The sequence below is a fragment of the Perca fluviatilis genome, chromosome 14 (assembly GCF_010015445.1).
Source record: "Perca fluviatilis chromosome 14, GENO_Pfluv_1.0, whole genome shotgun sequence".
Classification (NCBI taxonomy): Eukaryota; Metazoa; Chordata; class Actinopteri; order Perciformes; family Percidae; genus Perca; species Perca fluviatilis.
Window position 1 is genome coordinate 29,408,319 of NC_053125.1, and position 16,763 is coordinate 29,425,081.

Sequence of the window (16,763 nt, forward strand, 5' to 3'; positions counted from 1 at the left end):
CGAGACGATGACTAGACTGCGCCAATGTCCAAAAACGCTGACTAAGACTGAATTAACATGCATTATTGTTGACGAAAAAAGACGAGACTAAATTTTTTTGCATAAAATGAAAACTAAGATAAAATCTCTCTTCATTTTTGTCTACAATCATCTCTACTTTTCCATCCTGAGATAGAATATTCAGCTGTTACTAGGGTTGGGTACCGAGACCCGGTGCTAATACTGCACTGACCGGTGCCCGTTATCTACTGGACGGAATAGCAACGCGCACTTCGGTGCCACTTAAATGCCTGCACTTCTCTCTGATGCTCCTAAACGGACATTAGAGTCAACCGAAACATCGCTGCATGGGGCGGTAGTTAACACTGTACAGCAGGTAACGTTAGCCTACCGTTAGCTAGTTAACACTACACCTGACAGGAGGAATGTTAGCCTACCATTAGCTAGTTAACACTACACCTGACAGCAGGTAACGTTAGCCTACCATTAGCTAGCAGCTGGAGTAAACACGGTTAAAATGCTGACAGCTGAACGGTGTAAAGTGTGACTGTATTTCACTGTAGAGGATTCTAACACCGAGACGTACGACAGTCTCTAGCTGCTGTTGTCTGAAAAAAAACACATGTTGCGTTCACTTGAAACTCGCCTCGCCAGCCTTGTGCTGCATTCAAACTAAAATATCCTTTTCCCATGCAGTGGTTGTTTTTGTCGTTTAACAGGAATTTACTGGTCAAATAAGGAAGATGCTCGAAATTTATATAACTTTATAGAATTTATTTATTTTTATAACTATTTGACTGAAATGGTTATCAGAAATAATTTATTTTAAAAAAAGACTAACATGTTTTGACTAAAACTAGACTAAAATGACGAGACTTTTAGGCGACTAAAACTTGACTAACAAAAAAAGATATGTGAATGACTAAATATGACTAAAACTAACAAGGACATTTGGCACAAGACTAAGACTAAAACTAAGTTAAAAATAGGTGACAAAATTAACAGCCTTAACTCAGTCTAACCACACCCACACAGTCCTAGGAAGAAGCCAAATCAGCCAGATTAAATGAAAACACCTGCATGGGTGCTCAGGGCCTTTAAGAGTTTTGCATTCACTGGATGCAAGCAATAGCAGCTGACCTCATAGTGGCACTGTTATCATATAGTAGCCTGCTGTTACTATGACTGAATAGCCAAGAGTCTGTGAATGAAAAACTTTATTTAAATCAACTTACTGTCACAGTGCAGGATGCTCTCATGAACTATACATACACACATAGCCATGAAAACTAAAGCACTGTAATTGTTATGTATTCCATGTATTTATAACGGTCAGCACCACAATGACTGCTGCTGTATAAGAGCGCTCAGGTCCTAAAACACAGGGCTTTTGAGCCGGGGAGTGGAGTTCGTGTCTGGGAAGAAGTAAAGGAGAAAACACAAGACTTTGATCCAGGAAACAGGTATTCATGTCCCCGGAGTACTGATGATTTGATATTTTGATATTTATTAGTTACGTGTCATGCCACTAAGTGGCCCGTCCCACACGGAATTACATGACACCAATACAACAGTAATTCATTCCACAGCTTCTGGTCCAATGTCCACACACACAACACTACTACTACTACTTCACAAGTAGTACTTAAAGGGACCGGTGTTTTAACCCAAACCACAATTTTTTTCTAATCTTAACTAGTCGTTTTGGTGCCTCAACTATCATCGCCGCAGGACAGTGACTTTTTGTCGACTTAACTTAATCGTAAATTCTTCTTAAACAACCGTCCACTCACGGTGCTCTGAACCCGGCTCAAAGTCACCTTTTGTCGGCTAGAATGAACCCTAAAGACCGATAAACTCAACTGTCATGTGACCAGCTGGCAGTCGGCATCATTTCTTAGGATAACACACAAATTGTTGTGCATAATCTTTTGTACGATATCAACCCTGACCTGTTCATGAGAATATGGTGCACAATGACATATGTGTTTTTATAATGCATTCTGACATTCATAATATATGCCTTAATCTGCTTCTGTGAAAATAAATCCCCATGCATTGAAGGAACATGAAAAACATGCCTAACAGTTCTGCTTTTACGTAAAAGCAGAACTGTTGGCATGTTTTTCATAAAATAATTGAAAGTGCAAACTTCTCATCCAGAACTTTTAACAATGTGAAATGTTTTATATGTGAATTAATTTTTTTTATATTCTTGACTAAAATAGAGTGAGGGCATTGATTATGAGCACTTTTTTAGTATTTGTTTGTTCTGACCATGATTTAATAAACCATCTAAGGGATTAAAGTTGTTGTTCTCAGGTCCTCTTAACCAGATTAAATCTCATCTGTCCAAAAGAACGTCTCATAGATATAAAATATATTTCTCAGTGTCTCCATTTAGCTCTGCATCTCCTGTCTGCTTCTTACACACTGTAGAGTTGACTGACCGCAGGGGAAAATACAAAACATTTAAACACTAATTATTTGAGGTACACATTCTCACGAATTAGCAGATGCAGCCAATTTTCTGACAGTGTTATTTTGCTGCCATATACTGTATACTAACCAACAGTTTCATACTAACGTGGAACCAAGGAGCCAAAAATAATGATACAGAGATGCGGGTCATACTGGGTGTGTAAATGAGTGAGATCTGGCCTCTCGATGTCTCATACCAGATAGGGAATGCATTGGAGATGGCAAAACTAACTTTTAGGATGAAAGCATATGGACTTACTGGGGGAATATTTTTAAAATCTTTTTATTTTATTTGAATATTACTGTATACAACTGTATACATATTTAATTGCTGATACTTTTATTTACAACAAAAATCACACGCTGATGTCGTCAGTTTTTGTGAGCTGTGAAACACCAGGACACTAAGAGGATGAGATGCTTAAACTGTGATTATTTAATAAAGAAATAAATGGTGTTAACATGCACCGTGTGAAATTGGTCTTACATTATTAATGGAACCCAACATTTCCTCCCTCATTAACCAAAAAAAAGAAGGCTTAGAATATCTCCACTTAACTCCACTACAATAGATATGATATTTACCAATGAGAACAGTCAGATTAACCAAATCAGATTTCTGCCATATGTTCCTCTGTCTTTGTGTTGTTGTTTTGATAGCGCCTCGACTTCTCGGTCCTCGGCTGAACCGGATGTAGTTCTGTCCCTCCTCGGCGAAGACCATCTCAAAGCTCTTAGTCCTGCTACGAGGAGGGATCATCGAGGAGACATAGGCGAGGATACGCGACAGCAGCCTTCCCAGAAGCCGTGCAGCTGAAGGAGTTGTCTCATCCCTCTAACAACACATTTGCTCGTTCCCTCTCTCCTCCCGTGATTTCCTCGCGTCTCCTCCATGCCTCCTCTGTGGGAGGGACTAAGACGCGAGGAAGGGAGGCAGGTGAGGGAGTCAAGGAAGCGACATGAGATGCAGCCAGGGCTGGACTGGGACAAAAAATCGGCCCTGGCATTTTTGGCCCAGGCGGCCCACACCCACCGTGATTGGTCGGACAAATTCATTACTATTTTGCTTAATATTGGCTTAGCAACTTTAAAAACAGTTTACTGTTAATTTTAACTATTGTAAGATTCACATTTTGTCGCTTTGGACACAAGTGTCTGCTAAATACTGTAACCATAACTATAACCCTTCCTAAAAGCTACAATAAAGCTGAGAGTAGGACAGTATATGCCCTGGAAAAGAGCACCAATACAAGAGAAGCTAATTGAGCAATTCAAGAACACTGATGCTTGTATCAATTTGTCAGACTCTACAACACCTGCACCACCCGATAATGTTGTAGTTTTTTCGGGTCCTGTCTCAATCACCCACCACTCAGCATGGCTCTATGTAAATATTTGTTATCTGTATTTATATTTATCCATCTGTATTTATATTTTTTCCATTCCAAGTACTTACTTTTTCAATATTATTTATATTATGGTCACACTTAAATATCATTTATATTATGGTTAATTACTTTTGCTATTATGTAATTACATATTTTTCAATCTAATTTCACGTCAATTACATTACAGTATTTTTTTTTGCACTGCCCACCTCACTTTACTTAAATACTTTTTATATAATGCCACTTTACATTCATTTTTGCACATTGTCTGCTGTTTGCCTGTTGTTTGTTTGTTTGGTTGTTTGTTGGTTTGTTTTTATTGTGGAAACACTGCTGCTGTAATAAGTGAATTTCCCCATTGTGGGATGAATAAAGTATTAATAAAAGTATTATCTAATCAACACTGATTTTATAGATCACACAGACTTTTCAGCTAGCCAACAGGCTAACCGCTAGCATTTTCAATGTAAGCTTAAACAGATAGGTAACCTGACAGCCACTAACTTTAATGATACAGCCAAACTGCTTGTTGTCGTTATGACGTGACACGCGCGCGAGCACGAACACACACACACACACACACACACACACACACACACACACACACACACACACACACACACACACACACACTCAGCCTCCCTCCCTTCCTGAAAGTCCCTGTTAATTTGTCTAGTCCTCGTCATCTACTCTCTCTTCCATCTTTTCCTCACTCGCCTCCTCCTCGCCTTCTTCCCTGACATCGTTGTTGCCACCTCGCCTCCTCCTCGGCTTCAGGTAATGCTGATGTTGAAGCAGCTACTACAGCCCCAAACATGTCAGAACTTTTTGAGGACTCCGCCTGTAGATTCTTAATCTTTTTCTCCTCTAATTTCTCTGCACTTCCCTTGCACTTTGGTGGTCGTTTGTCCATTACAACGTGAATGCTAAACTTCCAGCAAAACTATTACAGCTCGCGTCTCAGGGCCGGGAGGCGTGGCCATAGTGGGATTCGTAAATTTGCGGCCCGGAGTGGGGAAGGGGGTTCCTCAATTTCATTGGGTCAGGCCAGTGTCAATAAAGAAAATTAACCAATGGGCCGCTGTGAGTTTTTTATGGGCCGGCCCGGCCAAAAAAATAAAAAAGGCCTCTTTATATCAGCAAATCGGCCCAAATGTCCGTCGGCCCACCGGGAAAATGCCCGGTATGCCAGATGGCCAGTCCAGCCCTGGATGCAGCTCACGGTATCCTCAATCTTCAGTGACAGCCAAGGAGACAGGAAGTTGTAATTCCAAAGTTTGGCCGCTCTGCTATGGTCAATTTGCTTTAAAGCACCCACTAACTCTGTCTACTCTTTTAACCATAAATATATTATATGTTTCTATGATGATTCAGGGAAATGGAGGTCTTGGGTATTCAATTAATTGCACTATTCTATATGCCAAATTTTATATTCACTCCTAATTTTTGTCATTGAACTAAAATCTCTACTCAAGACATTAAATTGTAATGTTAAATATAAAAAAGTAGGAAACTTTTAGAAACCTTTGACTGAATGTGATTTATTTATATGTTTACATGTACCTCTATTTCTTTATTTTTGTATGTAATGTAGGCATATCTGTGAATTTATTGTCCGTTTGTATTATTTTGTGTGTTTTTATTCATATATCTGTAAGAATTAGGCTTGATGTCAACGTGCTTTTGCTATTTACCTGATTTCTTGTATAATGCATGTTGTCAACAACAGTCTACATATAATACAGCGGTGTAGTCTACGTGATACGCAGGTATACGCAGTATACCCACTAAGAAAGCTCCAGGATTTCCATATACCCACTTAAAAATGCCAAATGACACGCAACAGCATACTTTCCATCATATTTTTGAATTGTCATCTGTGCTATTCTTCTTCACATAGGCTAAATAAAGAGATTTCCACCGTAAATTGGTGCTTACAAGTGTATCAGAATGCAGGAAATGAAGTCGTGGATGCTTAAAAATTCCCTAGGGAAGGACACCCAGACCCCCCCACTATGATATATCTACCAAAGGCAGATTATGGCCAATATAGAGTAGGCCTACAGTATATCCACTACAATACATTAGACTACACCACTGAGCCCATCGCACTTCCTGGCGGCCTGATACACCGAAGGCAGCATCATTTCACGGAGAAAGAGAGAAATCAAAATAAAGAGACGGATCGAGGGACTGTGCTTTGTGCTGGAATTTGTTGCAGGAAAAACAGCTGTTACACAATCTCCTGGGCTGTAAATTTATCGTGTTTCTTTTACCCTTATAGTGTTTTAAAGCTTGTTTCTTTCGGCACGCAGCCGCGGGGTTTCCGCACCCGCATACCGGGCTGTCACATTTGGTGTATATGCGCTTGGCTGAGGAGCCAGTGGTCCGATGCCATCTGTGGGATTATGACTGGACGCCTCTAAATCAGACAGGAGCTTTTTGACAACGAATAAGACCAACTTTTATCCAAACTGTTGTTTTTTTTTTAATCCTAGGCCTGATATTTCCTCTTCAGAACGAAAGTAAAACGTTTAGAATGACGCAGCCGTCTTTGTTAAAGCTCCGACGACATGTAACACTTTGTTTTAATCTTTTAAAATACATATGAACGACATTTTGACACAGCGATGAAGTGGATAACTATCCTATGGTTCGGATCTATTTTCATTATTTATCTGCTCATCATTGCAGCCACCACAGGTAACGTTACATCATTAACTTGGACTAAATCATTGTGGGCTAGATCTTCTTTTTTTTTTTTTTTTTAATAATAGGATCGTGGCTAATTTGCGTAGCCTACTTGATTTCAGTTATTGTGCGATTTGTTGCTTGATTGAACTTTGGTTAAAAAACCCTTAAAAAAGAAAAGAAAGCAGGCACGCGGCCGCTCAGTTGTCAAATGGGTTTCTCACTTTTACAGTTATGGTTTGCTTGAAAGTGCCACAAGTGCCATTGTTCTGTCCATTAATCCTCCATGATGTAGATAAGAAGAGATACCGATACACAAGCTCGTAGATAAGACAAGAAAGCACAGTATGTGGTGAATATTCAAATATAAACCTATCATAAAATATCATAAAGTAGTCAGGCTGAAGTGATTGTAGGCCAATCATGGAGGAAATGCTGACTCATCCGGCTGTACCAACCAGTTTAGTCTGATTCTTTCTGTAGCCTAATTTGTTTTGTAATGATTTTTTTTTTTTTTTAAATGTAATCTCTGAATTTTTAATTTCATCTCGTTTGGAGTGACCAAAGAGATCTTTATCTGGGTTGGTTGTTAAGTCATCTCACAGAGGCCGAGACAACACTGGAAATGTACCTGCACATATGCATACAAATAATACAAATACATTCTCAATTAGGACCAGCTGTTGCTTAGACATCTGTTTTAATAAATACTGTGAAACAAAGTGTGGAGTGATGCTGCAACAGGAAGTCTGAATGCTAAATATGTTGGATTCCCCAGGACAGTCTGATGTGATGCTATATTTTAATATCACGTTTTTGTCATTTTTTTCTGTATTCACAGTGCCAAAGGCAGAGCAAAGAGAGCGAAGAGAGGGGCGCGGTAAGTTAAAAAAGAAGCTGTTTTTCCCTTATAGTGTCGATGTAACTCCTCGCTTCATTGCTACAAGAAACGGTTGAATGCTGAAGCAGTCAGGTGTTAAAGGTCATCAGATTTAAGTTCTCCAAATAAAGATAATGTTGCTGGGTGAGTAGCAGAGCTGTTCTAGTCAACCAAAACCAAAAAATAAGCTTTGAAAAACATTTCTAGTCAACTGAAACTAAACAAAATCTAAAACCTCAGGATGCCCTGGGAGCTCACCTGGTAGAGAGTGCACCCCATGTACCAAGGCTCAGTCCTTACTGCAGGGGCCCAGGGTTCGATTCCGATCTTTGGCCCCCTGCTGTGCTGTAACTGCTTCACATCGGACACTAAAGTAGCTCAAAGATTAAGCATTAAACATCACGGCTATTGTCCAAGCCCAAGTTTTCTGCATGTTTATGTAGCTACGTACTTCTGAGACATTATCCCTGGCCGTGACAAAACAAACTGAAACTAAATATATAAAAACTAAACCAAACAGACCCAAACTGAACTCAAATGAAATCCAAAAGTCAAAACTAAAATGAAATAGAAACTAATTGAAAATTAGAAACTTTAATAACCTTGATGTTTGTTCAAAAGTTCCACTTATTAACTTAACTTTTGCAATAAATGCAGGAACATAGTTCCACTTCTTAACCCTTGTGTTTTCTTTCTGTGGACTTTGCAACTCATTGTCCTTCCGGGTCAAAATTAAAAAAATTAACACTTTTTCTGATGTTTTTCCTGATGTTTTTTTGGCTTTAAAAAAAAAAAAAAAAAGAAAAACAGCTTTTTCTTGTCAAAGTTTAGTCAGGATACAGTTTTGAAACCACTTCAATTTTTTTCAAAAGCTATAAAATTGAATAAAACACCCAAAATGCATTGAAAGTAGTGAACTGATCCATAATTTTATAGAACAATTCATGTTATTTTTGGGCACTTTGGTTGACATAAACCCAAACTTCTGATATGAAAATATAGAGGACAACCTGAGGGTTAAAGGATACGTTTACATCGTTTTCAGTTTTCTATTCTGAAGGTTTCATGTTGTTTCTCGTTACAGAAAATGTTCAATTAATTTGCCCAAAGAGCCTGGAAGCAGCGGTCGGAGACGACATCACTTTAGACTTCCACCTCGAGTCTGGATCCGATGCGACAAAGTGGAAAGCCTTTATTTTTGAATGCAAACAAAATTCCGACAATGCCCTGGTTTACAAAAGTAGAGGATTTTTCTAAAGAAGAACAGGCAAACCGATTCCGTGGCAGAGTATCTCCTGACAGCAGCTGGGAACTAAGCGAAGGGAAACTAGCGTGGAAAATCTCCCCATTTCGAGAAAGTGACGCGGGAACATACTACTGCTGGGTTGGAACTAGAATACCCAAATTCCCCTGCTCTACTGAACTGAAGATCAAACAGGGTAACGTAAACTTTCATTGCTTGAGCACGTAGATACACACATTACTGTAGGTGATAATGGGGACACGTTTACAGTAACTTAATGGCATCCAGCTGCCTAATACTCGACAGATCCTTGAGATGATCTGACATCGAGTCAAATTACAAAGACAAAAAAAACACCACAGAAAAGAAGCGACACCGTCATAAGGAAGATAGAAAGACACTAAAACTTTTTGATTTGATGAGTAAATTAGGATAATAAGGATTCAAAAGAAAGTACAACCATGTAAAGCAAAGTAATCAGCAAGTACAAGTTTGCAGGTTTAAAACCAGATTTCTAAATTGTCCAAAAGGCTATTTAGTGCCTCGTCAATACCAAAAGAGTAAGACGTCCGGTATACTTGACATTCCCGACCCGTTAGGAAGTCAGCGAGATCGCCTTTACTATTTATACGGCTGCGGAGGAAAAGGACTAAAAACAAAACTCCCCCCCAAAAAAAAAAAAAAAAAAAAACTGCAAAAAAAAGAAAAGAGCAGCATTGACTTCAATCCGACGAAATAGGTTATCGACAACGATTCCATGACCTACTTAGTCGGATCAAGCCTTTCATTCGCCATAAAAGAACTCATCTTAACTCGGTGAGTTAACCAGAGAGACTTGCAGTCACTCTGAGAGCCCTGGCATCCAGTTACCCTCAAACTCGTCCATGCTTCCTGTTTCTGCTTTGTCGTGCACCGCTGAAAGAAATAGAGTGGTGCACGACCTCTGGCGCCAGCGAGATCTACTATCCAATGCGACGTCATTTTGACACTGGCGCTCGACAGGTCGGGTGCGGCGACTGCAAAGAGGCCTTAAGTCTCATCAGTTGTCAGTAAGCCAATAAACACGCAACACACTTCTACCAAGATCAGGACTCAACGTTAGGTTTTCTTTTTCACTTGTCTGGTCAGGCAAGTGAAAAAAAAAAGTTCTACTTGCCCAAGGTCTATTTTTACTGGCCCCTATACAAATAGTTTTTATCGAAAAAAGGGTGAAAAAATTCAAAAGCTTAAAAAAAAGCATAAAAAACGGGAAATATAAACATCAAAATATTTATTTATGAAATGATAACGCTCAAACAGGCAAGTGGGTTGTTATATTAACTTGCCCGTTGGCGTTTTAGTTGCCCCGGGCCGTCGGGCAACCTTTTGTTGTTGAGCCCTGAAGATCCATCTACATTTCGTAAAGACATGCAGGAAGAACTCAGTACAGCCTCACAGAGCTGTTAGCATGTAGCATGTAGCTGTAGACTCTTCAGAGTCAGAATCAGAAAAGCTTTATTGCCAAGTACGTTTTACGTTTTACACATACAAGGAATTTGTTTTGGTGTTGATGGTGCATGTCACACATTCTCTAAATATAAGAAGCCATGTGTCCCATCTTTCCTGATTACCTAATCACTTTGGTCTTTTTTGCAGTGGACGATCCAGGAATGCAGAACAAAGCCCAATACCCATCCGTAAGTTAAAATAGAAATGGCAGACAACTAAGTGCATTCATTTTTGTAATTGTCACTTAAATTATCTTTATTTTCTGCTTGTTTGCTTATCCACATTTTTCACAAATTTTAGAGATCAAACAAGTAATTTATGAAACGCTCCTGGTTTTTTATTAGAATTAAGGACTGATATGGTCGTACTATTTGGAGACTTGTGTGAAACACTGTTCAGTGATGCTGCAACAGGAAATCAACATGCGTTTTTTTCCCCCCAGGAAAGTCTGATTTGATTAGCTCACATAATTATTTTGCTCGTATTACGCTTTTTGCCTTTCCTTTATTGTGCATGTTATAGGTTTACAAAGTGAAAAAGCCCAAAATTCCCACCCAAAGGGACTTACCATCTCCAACAGAAAACACTGTTCACAAACCGCTCCAAACAGCTCTATTGTAGTCCAGCCTTTACTTCAGAGACAAACGTTATAATGCTCGCCTAGCTGCTAGCGTGGCACGCCCTAATACTCTGCTTCTGACTGGCTAGTAGTCCTTACCTAGGTACTGTCAGGGCACGCCCTCATACTCTGCTTCTGACTGGCTAGTAGTCCTTACCTAGGTACTGTCAGGGCACGCCCTCATACTCTGCTTCTGACTGGCTAGTAGTCCTTACCTAGGTACTGTCAGGGCACGCCCTCATACTCTGCTTCTGACTGGCTAATAGTCCTTACCTAGGTACTGTCAGGGCACGCCCTCATACTCTGCTTCTGACTGGCTAGTAGTACTTACCTAGGTACTGCGCATGTGCGAATCCCAACAAAGATGTAACATAAGTGAGATGTCTCACTCTGTAGCTAAAACGGAGAGCTCAACACACAGGGTGAAAAGAGGAGCTGCAGCAATGTGCAGTACAATAAAAATATGGTGTTTTTTGAAAATTAAACCATGTAAACCTATTCTGGTACAACCTCTAAATAGAATTATGAACCTGAAAATGAGCATAATATGAGCACTTTAAGTATTTTATTTTCTGTTTTTTTTTTTTATTCTTTTGCTTTCTTTTTCCATAGATACCGAACCAGAGCCAAAAAAGTATCCCGGTAAGTAAAAGAAAAAAAGAACCCACAACAGCAGCTAAAGGGACAGACAGTAGAGACCAAAAACCGCTAAAAGAGAGAATATTAGACTGACATTCATCAGGTGAACACAAACACAAAGAATCCTGATGGATCATCATGTTGTTCTGTAACGGCTCAGTCTCACATTGCCAGACCTATCTCCACAGCGCTGCGGAGGAAGGTCTGGCAACGGGAGCATACACTCCTTGAAAGGGGTAAAAAAAATGCTCTGGGTTGTTTGCAGATATGCAACTATCCTGTAAGTGAACAGTCGTCGAACCAGACTAATAACAGACTAATAATGTCTGGATGTGGAAATAAGCAACAGTTTGCTAACAAATTAACATTTCAAGTGTTCAGGACTCAGTTATTACAGGTTGGAATATTTACTCAGATTGATTTTATTGCGTCTTTCTTGTTCCTTTTTTTTAAAACTCTGAAGTAAGTAACAACCCACATATCTCATCAGTTGAATGAGTTGGTTCAGGATATGTTTTGGAATCCCACAGTAAAGAACTAATCTTGACACATCACATCTATTCTCCAGGACGTGACAGTGACATTGGTATTGGCTACGTTTGCATTGCTGTGTTTGCTGCATTACTAGAGAAATATGGAACGATCAGTAAGTCACACATTTCTCCTCTCTTCATTCATCAGCTTTATCTTGCCATAATCGTTCCTTTTTTTCACATCGGACATTAAAAGATCCTTTGATGTGCTTTCAGTGGAAGTGATGGGAGTAAAACGATAAAAACTGGTTTTGTGTCACATAGGTACGAGTTCAAGAAGAGCCAGGAGAGGACGCAACGGTCAGACAAGAAAAGAGAAAATTAATATTCCTACCAACCTAAGCCCAGACAATATGTAAAAACACTTAAACATAACTCTTCAGCTACAAGCCAATATAAGCTACCAAATAAGAAAAAGCTTTTATTACATCCTTGTCTTTAATCAGGTGCCTCCAGGAAAACACACTGGTTGCTACAACAATGATAAAGCATTATTTTTCTATTTTTCTTCTCAAAAAAAGGCAACCCATAGTTTGTTTATTCTCTGTATCCTGGATGTACCTGATAGCAGCAGCTCCTCTGTTGGACCTCATGATGGTGCTGTTGGCGTACTGTTATTTTGTTTGAATACAGCTGCTCTGGGAGATAAAATGCACCTGAGACTACAGTACTGAGATTGCACAAACTAGTACGGATGGGCAAAAGAATAAGATACTGCATTATATCGCACATATTTTTTGTGGCAATACTGTATCGATACACAGATGAAAGTATTGGTCTTTGCTTGAATTGTACATGAGATTTTAACTTTTAGGTACTAGATGAAGGAAATCAATTGTGTTTACAGTCCACTACATGTTTTATCTTTTTAGATAACACAGACGTTGACCAAGTTTTCGTTTGGGGGTGTAATTTGAAGCTGAAAGAAAAAGGTCATAAATTGCAATATATCTGAATATATCGTGACAATATCGCATCAGGAAGGCCTCTGGTGCTTCCCACCCCTACAAACTAAGTTGCAAGGATGAAGGATGAAAGAAGGGATTACTCTGCTGCCTCAGTGTTTGGAAGGTCTGTTAGGTTATAGTTTACAGTTTAATCATGAAATGTTTAATTTGATATACGTGCTTTTTGATACTTGAGCTTTTGATACATTAGATCATGATTTTATAAATCATCTCAGGGATTTCTTAAAGTCTATATTGATTTTTAAATAGTTTTCCTTACTGTGCTGCCGTTAACAGTGCTTTTGCTTCACTTCATTGTATCATTGTTTTTTACTGACTGTGAAGAACTTTACATCTGTTCTGGAAAGCACTACTTAAGGTTGTATTTTGGAATTGCTCATTCTTTTATTCCACAACCAAAATCACACAACAATTGTGAGCTTTGTAAGCTGTGAAATATCTGGACACAGGATGAGGTGCTGGAATTTTTGATTGTTCGTTAATAAAAATATGTTTTCATCATGTAGGCTACGTGAGATTTTTCTTACAGTTTTAATTGAATTAACATTTCCTTCCTCATTGAATGATAAGATCTTTTTTTTCTTTTTAACACTTTAAACGTGTCAGATATATGGAGAAGACATTTGCAGTCTGTTCCCTAAAAGTCAATTCACCTAAAAGATACTTTTAGTTTTAGATTAGTTGTTGTCAGGAAGAGATTCACTTGATTTCTAGTTCAGTTTGTCATGAATGTGTAACAGCTATGCAGAGTAAGGAAGCTTGTTGTTGAAAAGCAAGAGAGAGAGAGAGGACAGAGAGAGAAACAATAAGAGAGCAGAGATCATCGCTCTACTTCGCAATGCCTGCAGACTGACTTTTTGAAACTAGAACTACTACCTTGCGATTGTTTGCTTCCACCAACCAGTCAAGTTGCAGTTTACATCGATCAGTACGTTTACATGGACATAATATTCCGGTTTTTGCCCTAATTCCGTAAAAGACAATATTCCGACTAAGCAGTTTACATGGTTAATGAAAGAGAATATTCCACTAATATTCACGTTTAAATGTATTCATGCAAAATATGATTTTTTTCAAAGTTTACCAGTGGTGGCTGACTTGTTGGACCGTGTGAACACAGTGTCCCTCTTTCATTCCTTCAACCAGCTTCTCGAAAAGGTCGTTGTAGCGATGTGTGCTCATATCCAAAAACCTGTTGATATCCAAGTCTTTGATAAGGTTTAAAAGTAGCTGTGTTTCTCCTTCTTATCGGGTCTGCAGCCCTGCAAACCGTTGGCTGGTTGGTTTGTGTACAGAAACCATAGCAACGCGCAGAGCTGACCATAAGCCTGTGGTAAAAACCCAGATTGAGTCACATATTCCAAATGTTCTGCATACATGTCCAAAGAATTCCTCTAAAACCCGAATAATACCGGCATATCCCATATGTCTTAATCAGAAAATGCTATATTCGGAAAAAGGCCTCATTCTGAATATCCAACCAAAATATGCTGTTTACATGACCTGTATCACATCCGGACTATTGTAATATTTGGAATAATAGTGGAATATTGGTGTGCATGTAAACGTACTGAGTTTCTGTCGGACTCATGTGTAGTGAAAACCTCGAAGCAATTTAATAAAAGGTATTAAGTGTATTTTTTGGTGAAACATGGATGCTTCACACCCATCTTTAACCTGGCAGCACAGAAGATCTGTACAATCACCATAGTTTCAAGACTAGTGCCAACCATTTAGTTTCCGAACAAATGTCTCCACTTTGCAGAGCGTTTTAGCAGAACGTTATGATGCCACGTTGAAGTTTACATTTTTCCTTTTGGATGTAAAATGGCATCACCTGATTATTTTATCCTATTAGAGATTGGTGTAAAATTGTGTCATAATTAGCGCAGGGATTGCTGAGTTATGGCCAAAAACATGTTTTGTGAGGTCAGAGTGACCTCTTGACCTTTGACCACCAAAATCTAATCAGTTCATCCTTAGTCCTTTCCCAATTCCCATCTCATCGCGTCTTAGTCCCGCCCACAGGAGATTCGAGCCGAGGAGTCGGGGCAACAGGCATAACAAACACAAGACATCTCTGCCTCCAAGCAGTCATTAAAAGCGAAGGCAATTATCTACATATGACGTGCCGCACCACTGCATCAGCTGTCCGTGGTTTTGTCATACGCTGCATTTTATGATCTCTGACAGAGGAGCAGAAGTGTTCATGACAACTTCTATATATTTACTTTGAATTCAATTCACAACGTGGATAAGAATGTACGGGGGTCATACATTTTTATTTGTTGTATTTAACACACACACACACACACACACACACACACACACACACACACACACACACACACACACACACACACACACACACACACACACACACACACACACAGGCCTATATATTTATAACAGCCTTGCCTACATACAAAGTATGGCTATATATTTACAAATGTTTGTTTGAAAAGAACTATACAAATATAAAGGCTAGTCCTATATTATATACCCACAAACACACTATTAATGCATGGATCAGCTCTCTATGCGAATCTACCTGTAAGCTTAACATCTACCACCTTCCACCCACCTGAATGAATTATTTTCTCCGATTTAGAAACCTGCATGGACGTTTAACTGGCCCTCGGGAGTCCCCATTGCATTTTAAATGATGTATTGTATACAGGTTATCTAGGTTATATAGTGTTGCTTTAATGTAACCTATGAGTGTTTTCTACAACAATTTCGTTTAAAGATCCAGGACTTAATCAAAAAAGTTCAACATCAACAACTTCTCAGTCCCTCCCCCCTTTCTGCTAAAGCCCAAAACGGTCTCCTAAGCCCCTCCCCCCACAAGGGAGAATGAATACGTGTGCATGAGCAGTGATTGACACGCAGTTAGACACCCCCCCGGCCCTGGTTGGTGAATCTGAACAGGGAGCTGTGGATTTTTGCAAATCACACTACAGGCTGTAGGAGGTGCCAGAGGAGCCAGATTTTTTTTTATTTTTAATGACCTGCTTCATGTAGTTCTACTGGAACATAGGATCAGTTTCAGCAAATACGACAGAAAGTTAGTTTTATAAGTCTTACCTACTGCACCTTTAAACTGATTAGAGATGCTGCTTGTAAACATTTCCATCCATCCACTGCAGTTGATATCGTCGGATATTTAAGCAGCAAAACCAACTGTAGTTATATAAACTGGAGAGAGTAAACAGAACTAGACCTTTAGATTCTGAAATAATCCTAATGAAGTTAAGATGCTGTTTCTCAAACCTCTCTGTCCATCTGTCCGACAGCAGCTCTGCTATGTTCACATTTTAGAGAACGTTAATACTATTTTCCTCATTGATTGTGTATTATTTCACCCAACCGCTATCAATCAGAATGTTAATTTGTATGATCTGATCGGCCTGATCCGTAATGTTAACCACGGAGCTGCGGACATTATCGCGCTCTCTCTCCTTTCCTTTATCTCTCTCTCCCTTTCTCTCTCTCTCTCTCTCTGCCCTTTTCTCTATCTCTCCTCCGTTCACTCTGGTACGCCTCTTTGTTTACATGCGGTGGGTGAAAAGTCTTCCACGAGGATATATCAGTGTATCCTAGATTTTAACTCCTCAGAGGAGCCTCCTCGATGCTCAATCCTCCCTCCTCGATGTGCATTTTAGGAATTGGGATGTCCTTCAAGGCGCGCTGAGAATTATTTCCGGGTCACAAGCTGGAGGATCGAGGAGTCAAGGAAGTACAAATTTGCGAATTGGGAAAAGCCCCTTGAGTCTCAGTGGACGTTTCTGCAAAAATTTGAAGAGATTCCCTTTAGGTATTCCTCAGATATC

General features: G+C 39.4%; 1 long non-coding RNA gene across 1 annotated transcript; it reads left to right on the plus strand.

Moving 5' to 3' along the window:
* Positions 1–5,944: 5,944 nt before the first annotated feature.
* Positions 5,945–13,431, plus strand: LOC120572956. Its single transcript, XR_005641520.1, has 7 exons — positions 5,945–6,572; positions 7,402–7,440; positions 8,525–8,879; positions 10,319–10,359; positions 11,403–11,432; positions 11,998–12,075; positions 12,227–13,431. It is a non-coding gene; the product is annotated as an uncharacterized LOC120572956 (long non-coding RNA).
* Positions 13,432–16,763: the final 3,332 nt, after the last annotated feature.